The sequence below is a fragment of the Acomys russatus genome, chromosome 5, assembly GCF_903995435.1.
Source record: "Acomys russatus chromosome 5, mAcoRus1.1, whole genome shotgun sequence".
Taxonomy (NCBI): Eukaryota; Metazoa; Chordata; class Mammalia; order Rodentia; family Muridae; genus Acomys; species Acomys russatus.
This window is the reverse complement of record NC_067141.1, coordinates 38,035,413-38,052,066: the sequence shown is the minus strand read 5'-3', so window position 1 is coordinate 38,052,066 and position 16,654 is coordinate 38,035,413.

Below are 16,654 nucleotides of genomic sequence, written 5' to 3'. Positions count from 1 at the left end.
AAACCCTAAGTGAATAAATAAGGAAACTGGTAGTTCTTGCTTATTCCTACTCTGGCTGAAATGATTTTATATATTGAAAGCTGACATGCAAAATAAGGTAGTTCTCCTTTGTCTGCTTCATTTACAAACATGTATATTGGAGGTACAAGTGGAGGCTCTAAGTAGGATAACTATCTATATAGCACTTCTCAAATTGGCATTTTATAGAAAATATTCAAATGAATGCTACATACAATTTCCCTTTGCATTCCTCACTAAATATCTTTGGGAAACTATGAATGACTATTCTTGGTTGTCAACTTGACTATATCTGGAATGAACAATTCAAACATGGAGGGCACTCCTGTGAGAGACATGTTGATTGGCCTGAAGTGGGTGAATCCACTTCTAGTCCAGGCCTCTGAGACAGGGAGACACACCTCTCTCTGATCCTGGTCTTAAGTCAGGAAGAGACACCTTTAATCTGGGCCACAGTTTCTACAGAAAACTATATGAAGACATGGAAGAAAGAAGGTTCATTCATTCCTTCACTGGCATTGAAGCCAACTATTTTGGGACTTCAGCATATACAGAAGACCAGCTGAGATACCCAGCTTTGGGGGACTGAGAAAAAAAATAGATAGATAGATAGATAGATGGAGAGAGAGAGAGATTGATTCATCCTACAACTTCTGTGACTCTAGAGAACCCCGACTAATACAGAAACACTCACCAAAATCTGAATATTGCCTTTCTGCTGAACATTCCAGATACACCACGCTCTAGTGACTATGTGCTATAATGCTCCTCATTGTCACATTCCTCCATTGAGGAACTAAGACTTTGGGCACCAAGGCATAGGTGTCATGATGCTGACATCTCTGCTCACAGCTCTGCATAATATTGAAATTTTTCTCCTTTCTTCACAGATAATGACCTCCTACCCAGTAATGAGAGCCATAGCCAGGCCTACCTTATCTGCACTGATTAACCTCCAAACTTCTAAACTCAGGAAAAAGGTATGACTAGGAGCTATTGTTTGTCCTTCCCTGTCAGAAGAGCCTTGATCTTCTACATACAGTGAGCCATCTCTTCCTGGTACCAGCTTCATATCCCAAGGCCCAGACAAGTGAAAGGATTAGCTAATTAAGTACAGAATAGGTATTGTAGGAGTTGCAGTGTGTCCTGGTGGTAGAGTGCTTGCCTGCCGTCCTCCATTCAATCCTCAAGACAAGAAGCAGAAGAAGGTTCATTCTGATGCCACTTATCAATTTCTATGGACATATAAGCGCCTCTATATAGAATCAAAATGGCTGCTCCTTTCACCTGCTGTCTCCACCAGGAGAGGAGAGGCTGGGATTCTCATTATCTCCCCAAATCCCACTTAATCTCTGCTTTGACAGGTGCCCAGTTAGTCACCACCTAGGAGTTCAAGGGCATTAAATATTCTGTAGAAAGTGTTGAGCATAGTTTGTGGAATGGAACACATTTTCCATAAAAGGAAGCTATTATCCTGACTGATTATTTTAATCTTCCTCATTACCTTAAGGACCATAAAGACAGGGACCCAGTCATGTTTCTTTGTATCCTCCTAGCAATTAGTGTACTGCCTGCCTCATAGTTGACCTAATAAATGTTTATTGAAGAAATGAAGTTGCCTATTTCACATCTTTCTTTTTCCTATGCCCTATGGACCCCATTTGGTTAGAATAACAATTGCTATTTGAAGCAAGCATTTATATCATCAGTGCAAACTCCTCTAAAAATGCAACCTAGTATATGCAGGCGAAATAGACTGAAAATTCCCCTTGCTTGTGTCTAGTACTTTAGAGTACCTATTCCAAGACCTTATCAGAGGATTGGCTGAGGAGCAGTCTCTGTCTACATTATCATGTATGTATGGAGTTGATGGTACGTCAATGAATCCTTTAAGTCTTGTGTTCAACTTTAAGTTCCTTCAAGCAGGACCAGCATTAAAAATTCAGCCTTTGCTCACAGTTGGGTGATATTGGCAACTGGGAATTCTTCAATGCTACCTGGGAGCAGGAAATAGCACAACCCAAGCTTGAAGCTAAGCACTCAAGAGCAGTTCATCAATCAGGTTAGGGTTAGCAAATGTTTTCCCTTATCCCTGCATCTCTCTGTGCTGTCCAACAGAACATCTTTTCAAGAAATGAAATCCTCTCATCCTACATGCCACCCGATCCACTAAGAAAATGGCTTCTTAGCATCCAACTGTAGGTAAGCCTATAGAGCATTTTTCTTAATTTTTTGTAATCTATGACAATTATCACAAGTATAGTATCTTAAAACAATACATATGCATTCTCTGAGTGTTTCTAAGTCAGAAATTGGTTTTTATAGGTCTAATATCAGGTTTCATTCATTCTAGGTATGCTAGGGAAGAGTTTTTCGGCTTCTAGAGAAGGCTGAACCCTTGAGATTGTTTGTCATTCATTATTGGGTAGCAGCTACCTGGGTGCTCAAGGAAAAGTTCCCCAACAGACAGCTTCCAGCATTAGAAGATGAAGAGTACCATAAAACACTACCATTAATATGTGACATTATTGTTGTAAACATGAACACATTGCAGCTACGGATACCCATACAAGACTGGGCCTTCTGACTGTCCATCATGAATATGGGAGGTGCCTATAAGACCTCTTTCTGTGGAGCTAACCACTAATAATGGTTGCTGGAGAAAGGTGTGTAATTTTATCTAATTGCATCACCACTGAGAGATTAGGTTGATTGAAAAATGGGCAGAGGGAAAGGTAAGTGGATATAAGCAACAGGAGGTGGATTAACTAAGATATATTTGTGTGAAATTATCAATAATAAAGCAAACAAGGGGAAAGAGCCTTAATTTAGCCACACCTTCAAAATCTCTTTTTTCCTTTACAAGATAACATTCACAGATTATAGGCACTAGGTCCTGGGTATTTCTGGAAGTTATTTCTTACTCAGTGGCAAATAGATACTGCCACAGAAACATCATACATTTTATTGATGTTAGCCAGAATTCCTAACTTTCCACTTAAAATTACAACATTTGATCCATTCTCATATAGGCAGTTGGAAGAGTGGTGATTTTGACAAATTTGGAATTTTTGGCACAGACAGTTTTTGGAGAAAATGATATTTTTCCAGAAATAACTTGATATAGAGTTCAATTTTCATCAGCAAGGGAATGTGGAAACGCTCTCCTCCTCCTGTGAAATGCATCTAGTCGTCGTCATTTGTGGGTGGAATATTTCTGGCAATAAAAGACCCAAGATACTTTAATAATTTAAATAGTTTTGAAAATTAAAAATGCCAAGCCATTCAAATTTTAAGTTATGTATAAGATAAAAAACAAAACACAGCACAAACTGAGGGCAAATGTGGGCAGAGAACAGGAAAGCAGGCTGAAAACAATGTGGAAGTGGCTTCCAGAAACTCACATGGAATAAATGAGCAGTAAGTTCATTTTGTATGAAATTGAAAGAGTCATTTGCAACTTTACTTACAAATCTGGACATCACCTTTAATAGGTGAAGAAACTAAAGCCTAGAAAGTAATCCAAAAATCACAAAACTATGGAAGCTTTGCAGGTATTTTAGAACCTGCAGAGACCTAAGTGATGGCAGCAAGTTGGTGTGAAGGCACACACCTGTAGTCCCAGCTACTTGGGAGGCAGAGGCACAGCCTAGCCTATGTTTAGCCAAACCCTATCTCTAAAAATGGAAATAAGGGAAGAGAAAAGGAAGTTGAGAAAATCTACAAGGGTAGAGCATAGAACTGCATATGTGAAAAGCAGACAACTTGGCTACGTGCACTGGCTGCTTTCTCAATGGCTTCTGCTTGCACAGTGCCTGAAGTATGTGCCATGCATGTGCACAGCAGAGTCACGCTGGCCTTTGGGTGAATCCTGACTCTTGTAATAGAGAGATAGGGGCAGGCTACAGATATATTAAGAGAAACAGTAGAAGAGTCAACCTGACCAAGGCCACACAAACATGGCCATTGCATCAGCCTTGAAAACCAAGACCAGAAAATCCATGCTCTGATAGACCCCAGACTCAAGGTGAGTTGTTAGAAGAGGCATGTGTTTCCAGCTAAATGGACATTCCCCCAAAGCAAAATCATAGTTATGAGGGAGACAATTAAAATTATTTTGAAAAATAATGATATTTTTCTAATTAAAAGTTAATTAGATATATGGGTGTTATATCACACCCACGGAGGTTGAGTATCCCTTCTCTGAAATGCTTGGGACCAAAAGTCGTTGCACGGCCCTAATTTTTGGAGGCAGGTGGCAGGGAAGTATGACACAAATTTAGATTTCTTTTGTGGGTATTTAGCAGTATTCTCATTGTATGTCTTTCCTAGAGGACAATAACCTTGAGTATTGTTGATACCATGTGCCATAATAGGCTATAATTATGAACCTATAACATTTGGGAACTATTTGTTTATGCATGTAAAAATGACTTAAAGAGAACCATGTCAGGCTATTGTGATTGACTGACTGACTGACTGACTGACCTCTGAGGAATAAAATCAACAAACAAGATGATGAGCACTTGTGTTGTATTCCTTCTTCTTATTTCTCACATTGCGTTTTTGCAATGAGCATAACACTACTATATGTATTTGTGTGTGCCCACGCCACCGCAGTACCGAGTCGAGGGCGAGGTACTGCGGATTTAACTCATGCACACACATGCACACACATACACACACACACACACACACACACACACACACACACACACACACACACAATAACACAGCGGGTCCTTCGTGCTAAGAGAGCAGCAGCCACAGCAGCAGCCGCAGCAATGGTTTATTATTCTCCTTCCCAGAGTTCCAAAGAGCCTTCTTATAGGCAGCAAAACAGGAATCCTCCCCCCAGGTGAAATCCCTCAAGAGGGTGATCACACACAGGAGGACAAGTCTCGAGGAAGGGAGGGGCGCGTTCTCAGAGCAGTAAACATGACTAGCTAACCAAGATAACCATAGACATGGAAGCTGCTAGAAACAGGACATGAAACAGCAAGACAGGCAGGCAGCCCAGTTGGGCCTGGTTCCTACATTTGTGTATATATATATCATATTAGTTATTTATCTTATTGCCACAATAAAATTTCTGACAAAAACAACTTAAGGGAGGGAAATTTATATGGGCTCATTGTTTGAGAACCAGTGTGGCAGGGAAATCATGGAGGCATCTGCAGTCCAGAAGCCTAGAGTGCTGGGTGTTCATGCTCCACTGGATTCCCATTTCTTGTTCAGTCTTGGGTCCCAGTCCATGGACTGGTGCTACCCATAGTTAGGATGGCTGTTTCTACCATAATTAACCTAATGTAGATAATTCCCATAGCATGGACAGAGGCTTGTGGTGAGTCTAGATTCAAATATACAGTAAAAACACAGATTTCTTCACCCAAAACTATCATTATGTGTTGTCAAAAAGCATAACAGAGGGCACTCAATAGGAAAGATGCCTGCTGCCAAGCCTGACAACCAGGGCCCTCATGGTAAAAAAGGAGAGCCAAGTCCTACAAGTTGTCCTGTCTGACCTCCTCTTGTGCAATGTGCCATGCACATGTGAATAATGAATGAATGAATGAATGAATGAATGAATGAATAAAAATGTTTTAAAAGCATGACAGAGCTAAGGTTTCCCTAGGTCAGAATCATTGAGAATGATCTATTGAATTCACCAAGGAAAGAAATGGTCCACGTTGACATTTATGTACTCAAATACAGCGCATTAAGCTGGGCACAATGGTGCACATTTGTAATTCCAGCAGCAGGAGGCGTATGTCACATAATTGTCACAAGTTTCAGGCTAGCCCAGTCTATACAGCATGTTCCAGGTCAGTCGGGACTACATAGTGCAATCCTGTCTTTGTATCAAGCACTTCCAATTGTAAAGATTCAATATACAAACCTAAGATGACCTTGTCCTTGTCTTCCTGGTACTAGATTGTCACTCTCAAAATGTACACTGACAGGTGCAAACAAAGTGTAATTTAGGAATAACGTGACACAATGAAGGCAAGGCTCTGGCAGGCTTTGCAAGTCCTGTGACTCAATAGTCACTAACACAACACAATGGAGGTGAGGCTCCAGCGGGCTTTGGAAGTGACTCACCAGTCACAGGGCCAGACAAAGTTACTCTACTCTGGAAGCTGCCAAGTGAGAGAAACTGCCACAACCCAGCTGTGAACCATATACATTTTCCCTTACAAATCACCATAAATTCAGAAGACACTCTCCAGAACAAAACAACCTAATCGGAAGAAGGAAGAAAAGGATGAGAGAGTCAGAAGCCAAGAGGAGGTGAACAGGAAGTAAGGATGGGAGACAGGATCAGCTAAGTTTTATGAATTTAGGCAGAATCAGGGCACTTCCACTACCTTTCTTACTGAATTTAAGGAGAATGGGAAAGACAAAAATCAGTGAAGTTCACTGTGATTTCTGAAGTATTCTGCAAATATGCACCAATTGGTTGTCCAGTACCAAATGGCCTTTCCTGAAAACATACATACAAGTAACATTATACAGACTGAGCTGTTATATTTAGATATATATATATATATGCATATATAAGAGTGATGATACTTAATTTATAAAGAGACCATGACCTTGAAAGAGAGTGAGAGACATATTTGGGAAATTTAGAAGAAAGAAAGGGAAAGGAAGAAATTTTTTATTTATATTAAAAATCTCAAAAATAAAATTATGTTTAAAAACTTAATGTTTCATTTCCCATATGTGTACTTGTAACCTTTTCAAAGCCTGCATTTCACTACAAAGCTAACCTATTGAAATGCTTTTTGGGAACAAGATAAGATAAAATCAAATAGTTTTTGAAAACATTGTCTTAAACCCCAAATCCATCCACTGAGTTTTGTAGCTTTTATAGGAAATGTAATGAGAGAGTAGGGTGCCCAAGGAAGAAGCTTTTGTAGAGATAAAAACACAGCTTTGGAACCAACTGTCCTGAGTTCAAAACTTAGTATTAGCAGGCTAGGCAGCTCTGGGCAGTTAACACAAAAGCACAGAACCTGTGCTGTAATGATACCATAAAAATTAGCTTAGGGGCTAAAGACATGGCTCAGCCATCAACAGTAGTGGAGTAGGGAAAAGACTGAGGGAGGGTGGGATTGGGAGGAAAGGAAGGAGGGGGCTATGATCCAGATGTATAAATGAATTAATTAATAAAAAACACCTTTAGCCTTTAAAATAGTACCTATATATTGTATATATTATAGATATATGCTCATCATCCTCTTTGAAGTAGGCTGGGTGTTGCCAGGAGTTAGCCTGTCTCATTGTCAATGGATCTTTAAAATAATAAAAAACATTTTAAAATTCCATATTTTGTGTGTCTCTGAGGCTTTTGAAGATCTTATCTAACTATTTTACCTTGTCTTTCTATAGAATCATATCTATCTGTTGCACTGGAGATGTATATTCTTGTAATAAAAATAGAATAGTAATTGGTGTGACCATTATTTGATCAACTAACAACTAACTTGTATAACTTATTATCCAAAACAGCCTACAATAGCATTTTCAAAGTATTGGAAGTAAACCTTGTATTATACTTAAGTTATATGGATACAATACCACATATTGGAATAAAAAGTATTTATAATGTATATGAAGAATAATCTTAAATTTGAATTCTATACCACTGAAACTAAAATTAAACTTATTTATAAATAGTAATGTTACAGTTAATTTCTTGGTTATATCTGTGCAGTAAAAGACATGCAATTAATCACTTAAAAATATTAGCTATGATAAGTGTAAAATGCAATGACTAGAAAGTATTTTCTTCCCTCAAGAGTTTGAACAGAGAGAGAGAGAGAGAGGGAGGTAGAGAGGGGAGGGAGGGAGGGAAGAGAGGAGGAGAAAGAGAGGGAGGAGGGAGAGGATAGAGGAGAGGAGGGGAGCGGAGGGGAGAGAGGAGAGAAGAGAGGAGGGAGAGAGAGAGGAGAGAGAGAGAGAGGAGAGGAGAGGGAGAGAGAGAGAGAGAGAGAGAGAGAGAGAGAGAGAGAGAGAGAGAGAGAGAGAGAGAGAGAGATGTCTTAGGAAGCTTCTTAAACACAGAAACAAAACATGTGCCCTGGCAGGGGCTCCACAACGTGAGTGCTGTGTTCCTTGGTGGCATGCACTGTGCTCAAGAACAGCAACGAATGGGAAGTCCTATTGAAGCACAGAACATGGTGCCTCCAAGATGCCTTTTTCACTTTCCAGCAAAGTACCCCATCCTCTTGAATGTACTTATGCAATACTGTGACTCTCCTCTAAAACACAATAAACAAACATTAGCTTCACTCTTACAGAAGAACAAGGCTACGCATCTCCAGTGTGGGAACTAAGAAAGATAAAGAGGTAATAGAATTTTTTGTTACGATTATTTCATAAGAAGGAGTGAGCACACCGACCTCTTCAGACATTAAACTACATTAGACAAGGTTGGGAAATGAGGCCTGAAGATCTTAGCCAGCACCACTGGCTGGAAACTTGTGTCCCCTTCTGAATCATTTAATATCTTGCGGAAGATCTAAGTGGCCTAGAAGCTGGGAGAACAACCAGAAAATGGGGTCAGGAGACCCGCATTCTGGGCAATAACATGTCATATTATCTTGGGCCACAAGTTTCATATCTAGCTACAATACTCAGGAGCCAGTTGTAGATTCAAGGATATTAAGTTCCTGCTTCTCACCATCCACTTTTTCCTCCTTTAACTATGCTCTTCTTATGTCTTCCCTTGATCACACCATAAGCATTCTTGCGCTGTGCTTCAACCTCTGGCTTCAAAAGGATTTGTGATCTAGAAGGCTTTGAAAACTTCTATAAACTCTTACCAAGAGTCCCAGTAGGATGTCCTCACATCTATTCCAATCTCCTGGTAAGTGAAGACTTTCATAGGACATGCCTTTTGGCCTAGTGCCCAGTTATAAATGAGTATATACCATATGAGTCTTTCTGTTTCTGGGTTAACTCGCTCAGTATGAATGTTTCTAGTTCCATCCATTTGTCCACAAATTTCTGGATTTCCTTGGGGTTTTTTCTTTATAGCTGAGTAGTATTCTATAGTGTAAATGTACAACAATTTCTTTATCCACTCTTCTACTGAGGGACACTTAGGCTGTTTCCATGTTCTGGCTATTATGAATAAGGCTGCTATGAACATGGTTGAGCAAATTTTCTTGTTGTGTGCTGGAGCATCTTCTGGGTATATTCCAAGGAGTGGAATAGCTGGGTCTTGAGGAAGCCCTATTCCCATTTTTCTGAGATAGCACCAGATAGATTTCCAAAGTGGTTGTACAATTTTGCATTCCCACCAGCAACGAGGGAGTGTTCCTCTTTCTCCACATCCTCGGCAGCATGTGATGTCACATGAGTTTTTGATCTTAGCCATTCTGCTGGGTGTAAGATGGAATCTCAGAGTTGTTTTGATTTGCATTTCCCTGATGACTAAGGAGGTTGAGCATTTCTTTAGTGTTTCTCAGCCATTTGATATTCCTCTGTTGAGAATTTTCTGTTTAGTTCTGAGCCCCATTTCTCAATTGGGTTATTTAGTTTGGTGGTGTTTAATTTCTTGAGTTCTTTATATATTTTGGACATTAGACTTTTGCCAGATGTAGAGTTGGGGAAGATCTTTTCCCAGTCTATAGGCTGTCACTTTGTTCTGTTGACAGTGTCTCCTGCCTTACAGAAGTTTCTCAGCCTCATGAGGTCCCATTTATTAATTGTTGACCTTAAGGCCTGGGCTGTTGCAGAAAGTTGTCTCCTGTGCCAATGTGTTTCGGGATCTCCCCCACTTTTCTTCTAAACAATTTATAAGAGTTGGGGAAAATAGAAGGATCCATAGGATCTTAGAAACCTACAAGAAGAACATCGTAACTGATGGATGAGGGCCCAGGGGTGTCTGCTCAAACTGTTGCACGAACCAAGAATAATACAAGTAGTAAACATCAAATCTCTACTCTGATCTAGCCAATGGACAAGACATTCTCCACAGTTATGTGATGGGCAGGGACTAACTCTGATAGGAACTCTGGTGCCCGATATTTGACAGCCTCCCCTTGGTGGGGGGCCTTGGTGGCACTCAAAGAAAGAATAGGCAGGCTACCAAGATGAAATTTGATAGCCTGTGACCATAAAGTGGGGGAGGAGATCCCCCTCAGTCATGGACCTAGGGGAGGGGAATATGGTGGGTGTGGGAGGGAGGGAGGAACAGGAGGATACAAATGATGGGATAACAATTGAATTGTAATCTGAAAAAATTAATTAATTTTAAAAAGAAAAAAAGAAAACTTCTATAAACTTTGTAGCCTCAATTCCATGACTGCTGAACAACACTAAAGAGTCCATGGTAGGATAGCACAAGCTCACAGGCAATGCCTAGCAAATAGTAAAGAAATACTATTCTTTACTCTGGGCATGATTTTTCCAAAATATTCTTTGTAGTCACTTCTTTCTTGTGGCTTTATTCCAATTCTTATAGCGTTGACCCAAATGTCTAGGGATATATATTTTAAATTTTTATTATGAATTATTTATTTTGTGTGAATGTGCACATGCCTACATGCCACATGTGGGGGTAAAGATCACAAAACAAGTTTTGGAAGTTGGTCCTCTCATTCCACCATGTTCATATGTGTTTCAGAGATAAACTCATGTCATTCAGCAGGGCTGCAACCTGTTATCTTCTCATGCCCCCAAAATGGATTATCTTAATTATGTCAATAAATGAAATATTTTAAGTATTCACTAGGTTGTACTTGGGCAAGTGTGTTGGGTATATACAAGGAATATTTGCTGGTTGGTTGAATCTGTTGGTTGCTTCATTTTGATGATGTAGGCCAACAAACTATGAGCTGTGCTGCCTAGACAGAGAGACAGTTCTTTGTTTCTTCAAGGTTCTCATTCGAAAGCTGTTTTTTCATCTACTACTCAGATAACTAAAATGGGAATATTGCTTTGCCCCCAACACGGAGTTACCTGGCATAAATCTATATGATACTTTAACTTCTAGCTATAAGAAAACTGTCCATCTCTGTCTGCCGTGAATGGACAGGACTACACTAGACTGCTACTCAGCCAGGTCACACAAATGATGAAACAAAGTCGAGGTGGGGCTGGGGCTGGCTTTCCAAGCTCCTGGGAGCTGTTCATATGTCCCAGCAGCAAGGCAAATACTCTCTAAGAACCGAGACACCATCTTTTCCAAAGAAATATAGTTTGCTGCTGTCAATATCATGGATTTCCCACGCCAAGGAGCCAATATTTTCCTATTATTTATCAAATCTTTTACATTCTAATGACTAATGAAAAACTCTATGGCAGAGAAAGAAAGAAAGAAAGAAAGAAAGAAAGAAAGAAAGAAAGAAAGAAAGAAAGAAAACTGTCCATATACCCGGTCTAGTGGTACAAGCTTTGTAATTCCAGCTACTTCTCAGGCCGACTGAGGGAGGAGGACCAAAACTTTCAAGACTTGCCTGGTCTCTAGACCAAGTTCAAGGCCTCTCAGAGACATCCTGTAGCATGAGGGGGAAAGGGGGAAGCATGAGTGAGGGCATCTTGGGAAGTAGCTCAGAGGTAGAAGTGGGTTTGTCTGCCTCAGGTCCTATGTGCAGTGCCCAACGTAGAGCTGGGGATTTGGAAACAAAACTGGCTACACAGTGGCTTCATCCAGCTTCAGATATGAAGGGCCTGCAGGGATGGCTGACTTTAAACCATGAGACATGGGCTCCTTCTGGGACTCAAAATAGTTGTAGCAGGCTTCTCTTTTTCCAAATGGAACAGTCAAACAAAGAAAGCAGTCACACGCACACCATTCCAGACTAGTTCCTTTGGGTGTGGAAAGAAGTGATTGGAGGATTTTTCCTGTGATGATTGGAAGACACAAGAGGAAGTTCAGGGGTTCTTTCTCATTCTCTCCAAGGTGAAGCCCAATTAGAGAATCTAGGTCTCAAGACTCATTCTGTCCCTAAACTACCCTCCTTCCTGAGCCTTCTCTGTGGGTCAGTTAAGTCCTCAAGTTAATGCAGGAGTTGGTTTTGTCTTCCATGTATAATCTGGTTATTTCTGAGTCACGGCGCCTGCTAAGCTCTTTGGGTCAGAAACTCCAGGCCTCTCTCCTGTGATCATCACAGTCCAAAACATCTAGCAGGTGCTCAAAAAAATGATCTGTTGAGCTTCTTGTTCCAAAGGACAGTCTTTCTTAGCCAATCCACATTTTTGCATTGATGGTGTCTCAGCCATCAGTCTAGACCACAAACATCAGGAGAGACAGACTCTGCTCAGTGCAGTAGTGTTATCTCCCCTAGATGGTGCTAGACACACAGTAGGAGGACAAGAGCTAGAACTTTCAGGGAGAGACTCTCCCCTCTTCCTCAGTCACGTTCGGAGAAATATCTGTAATTCACTCAAAAATCACTAAACTCCCACTCAAAAATCACTAAACTCCCACGTACTATAGGAATTTATCAAAAGACTATCAACTGACGCCAGTACTCTTGGTTGGGGATGGACAATGAGATCAAACACTGCCTGCTGCCAGTTTTTATAAGTTAAGATTTACAGACACGCGGAATGCCTATTTGTTTACGTTGGGGTTCATGGCTGCTTTCCGGCTGCAATAACGGAACAGAGTGGTTACAAAGCCAAACATGTTTACTCTCTGGCATCTCGCAGAAGAAGCTTGCTGACCTCTGCTCCAGTTTAAACTGCGAGACTACACGTGCCTCTGATTTTGAAAAGAAAAAGAGAAAAGCTCCCAGGCTTGGAAATATATACTATTTCCTGGTACTTTAATACTGGGACACTTCCTTGACACATTCTATACGTATTTAAGGCATGTGTACAAAATTCTTTCAACAGTTGGAGGAAGTAATCAGAGCAATGTTAGCCTTGTTTCACAAATGGAGGAATAACACAAATTAAGTAGCATGTGCTAAGAGAAAAACTGTTTTAAGTGAGGTATTGTAGATTATGCCTATAGGAAGAACAGACATATTGGATCACCTTCAGCTTCAGATTGAATTCAAGACTAGGCTGAGCTACATAAGACCTTGTCACAAGAAAAAAAGAATGAGAGGAGGGAGGGAGAAGCAAAGAGGAAAAGGGGAAGGAAGTGAAAAAGAAAATAAATTAATTTAGAACTGGGGTCAAATCTTGTTTTTTCGATGACATTCAGTAGTTGAACAAAAACCAAAAACTAAAGTGCCTGCCCTGCATTCTTCTTCCTCCTGCACTATAGGGCTGATGCCTGGACATCTCCGATGACTGCCTCTGGAGGGTTCTACTTCCCACAGTTACTATGCTAGAGACACTATAGTTCTGCTACTTAGACAGAGGAAAGAACTGCTGCTTCTACCACTAAGACTTGTTGTTCTTTAGGAAAACTGAGAGTGTGAGATGAAAAGGCTCTTCCCAGTAGAGTTTGCATACCTTGTGGAAGCCTAGGTAGTGACCGTACATCATAAACATTTTGTAATAAAAGTTGAATTGGGGTGCATTCACAGAAACGCATGGAAGAAGATACCAATAGCTTGCCTTCCCATATGAGCATATTGACAATGAGAGCTTACTGGGTGAAATGGGCTGTCATAATTGTGAGTTCTGCAGACAGGTTTTGGAGCAAAAATAGTACAATGCCATATCATGACTAAAAATGTTCAAATGAAACGAACTGCTAAGTAGCAGAACTATAGTGCCTCTAGCATAGGAACTGTGGGAAGTAGAACCCTCCAAAGGCAGCCAGCAGAGACCTAGACACACACACACACACACACACACACACACACATTCATGTACAAATGCACACACTGAAGTCAGCAAATAGAAGCCAAGTGATTTGAACATGTCTGCTATGACCCCTTTAATCAAGCAGAAAAGTGGAGAGACAGCATCAGAGATGGAAAACAATTCAAAGCCAACAGAATCAACAGATCTGGGCTCAAAGCCTTCAGAAAAGGCCAGATAAATGATTCAGGGACATCTGGAGCTATGTGTCACCTGAAGAAAGTCTAACAAAGAGACTGCCAGACCCTCGCAAAGCTGATTTGGTTGTCACACATGGCCCTGACTGGCTGCTTGCATTTCTAACCCATTCGCAAGCCTTTGACTCTGTTACAACACTAACAGAGTCATGGTGTGGTCTGGAGTCTAGACTACAGGAGAAGTTCTGTGATGCCAACGGGCCCAGGAGACTTACAGTCTCAAAACACAGATTCAGATTTAGTAATTCTGCAAGGACAGGGCTCCACAATTATAATAAGCTCTGGGCATCACAGACTTGGTTGATTTGGTCCCAATTGATTGGCTACTGGCAAGGAAACTCTTGCAAGTGGAACTGTTTGTGAATGTCTGAGTAGTTAGGCATGCTGCAAGACTTCAATTTTGTATCAAAGATTTTCTTGTTTACCTGAAGCCAATGCCTTTCCTCATATTCCTTGTTGCTGTCTTTCTTTTAAGCCCAAGTTTACTCTTTCATCTACTTTTGTTAGCTATGAACATACCACCAAGTTGAGAGTTTAGTGTTACAAATACAGGTCAGAGAGTCAGTTTACTGGTTGTAGTTTGGGCTGCAGTTCTAAAAGCTGTAAAACAGTGGGCATTTTACAGACCCTTCGGTCTTGGTTTCCTTAGCTTTAAAGTGATGCAGCTATCTGCCTTAAATGACCTTTAAAAAATTCAAAACACCCAAAGATTCCATCGTATTAAATGCAATAACAAGCGTAGCAAAAAGAAGCAATAAGAATGCTGCCACCTTTGGGTGGAACATATAACTTCACCTGGATTACACCCAACTTTCGAACCTGACATCTTGTAAAATTTTTGTTTCCTGTAGCCTCAACACCTACTCCATGCTTATTCCACATGATTGTAGTTCATACTGATTTTTCTTCAACATGTAAGCTCAGAAATAAAACAGTAAGTTTAATTGTGACATCGTTGTCCTTACATATATTGAAATTGTACAGCTCAATTAAGTGCTCTGTGGACTCCCCCTCGCCATTTGATGATTTCCATGGTTTCAGAAAAGTTGAAGTACATTGATTTATATGCATATGAATTGAATTAATTTGTTAAAGAGTAACCCAACATTCCCAAGAATGCTCCTCTGAAGGACAGAACAGAAATAATGGCTTTGGATTAAAATTAACCTCACTTTTGTCCATTCTCCCTTCTAACTGTGCCTTGGCAAGCCTCTTAACTTCGCTGTGTGTGTCTCATAGTTCTAAATTTCTCTAGCACAATTTCCCTTTGCTGTTGAAGAGTCAAATAATAATAATTATAATGTTGTCAAACCCTTGACAAAGTTGGTAGAGAGATTTCCCAGCAGCCACTGCAAAGCAGCCTATGATGTCAGAACATTGGTGTAAGTGACTGTTTGCTCCATTTTTGATTCTCCAGAACTCTAGGAACCTCTGTTCATCATCAGCAATGGAGGTCAAAACTGTCTGAGACTTGTTGAGGATTAAGTTGTTAGGGACTAGACTAGGGTGTCACCCCAACCCTGTATTTATGTGTTGAAGCCCTGACTCTGTGACATTAAGACTGTATTTGGAGAAGTTGTTAAGGGGTAATTAAAGATAATATGGATGTAACCAATATGGTTAATGATCTGATAAGAAGAGAAATTAGAGAGCATTAATATATGTTCTCCGTCACCCCATATCTGAGAGTGGGGCCATGAAAGCACACAAGAATGTGCTTGTCTACAGTGCAAAGAGAATCCTTACTGGAATCAGAAATTGTTATTCTAGGACCTAGATTTTGGACTTTCAGTCTCCAGTACTTAAAAAACAAAAACATACCAGCAAAACCTTTCTATTGTTTAAACCACCCAGTTTGTGAAATTTTGCAACAATGTCCTGAACTGACTAACATATATAACATAACCCAATGTTATAAATCTAATCTTGACTGAGGTTTATAAAAAATATCATTTTTCTTCACTCATGTCCTTTCCTATCCTGATATATAGAATGCTAAATCAATTGTAAACATGAGATCGCCTCCAATGGGATAGAAAAATGAACAAAAGGTAGTTTCTTTCATCTAGCAACCAGCTTCTATCTGCACACTTTCTTCCAAGTGTACAGTAATTTCAGATTTGGAAGTAACTTTGAATGAATAGAACACAGGTGTGAGTGTGAGGAATTGGTAATTTTCATTGACACCATCTGCATATGACATCCAGAAAGAAGACAACTGGCAGGGCCACTGTATGGGGAGCCGTGCCCATGCACAGAAACCAGAACGCTGGGCTTATCACCCACCGTGGGCTTCATTCAGTTCTCCACGAGATCATTCTCTCATCACTGGAGACCCTTGTGATGTAAATATTAACTCATGCATTCAGGAAAGTCTCCCAATGACTTTCCAACTATATTTGACCTCTTTGTTTCCTGACCATTTTCCTCAAGGCCCTCAGCTGTCTGCTGGTGCATTATGGGCCTCCTGATACTCCCACCAGCTGTTGTTGGAAAATGTTTCTCTATGAGTTTTTTTTTTTTTTTTTCATGTTCTGGAATGTTCTGTGACACAAGACTCTAACCACTCTTGGTTCTGGATTGTTCTTCCAAGGGTATTTAGGAAGATGATTACTTCCAGAGTGAAACCACGCAGAGTTGCATTCCATAGCCTGTGGGTC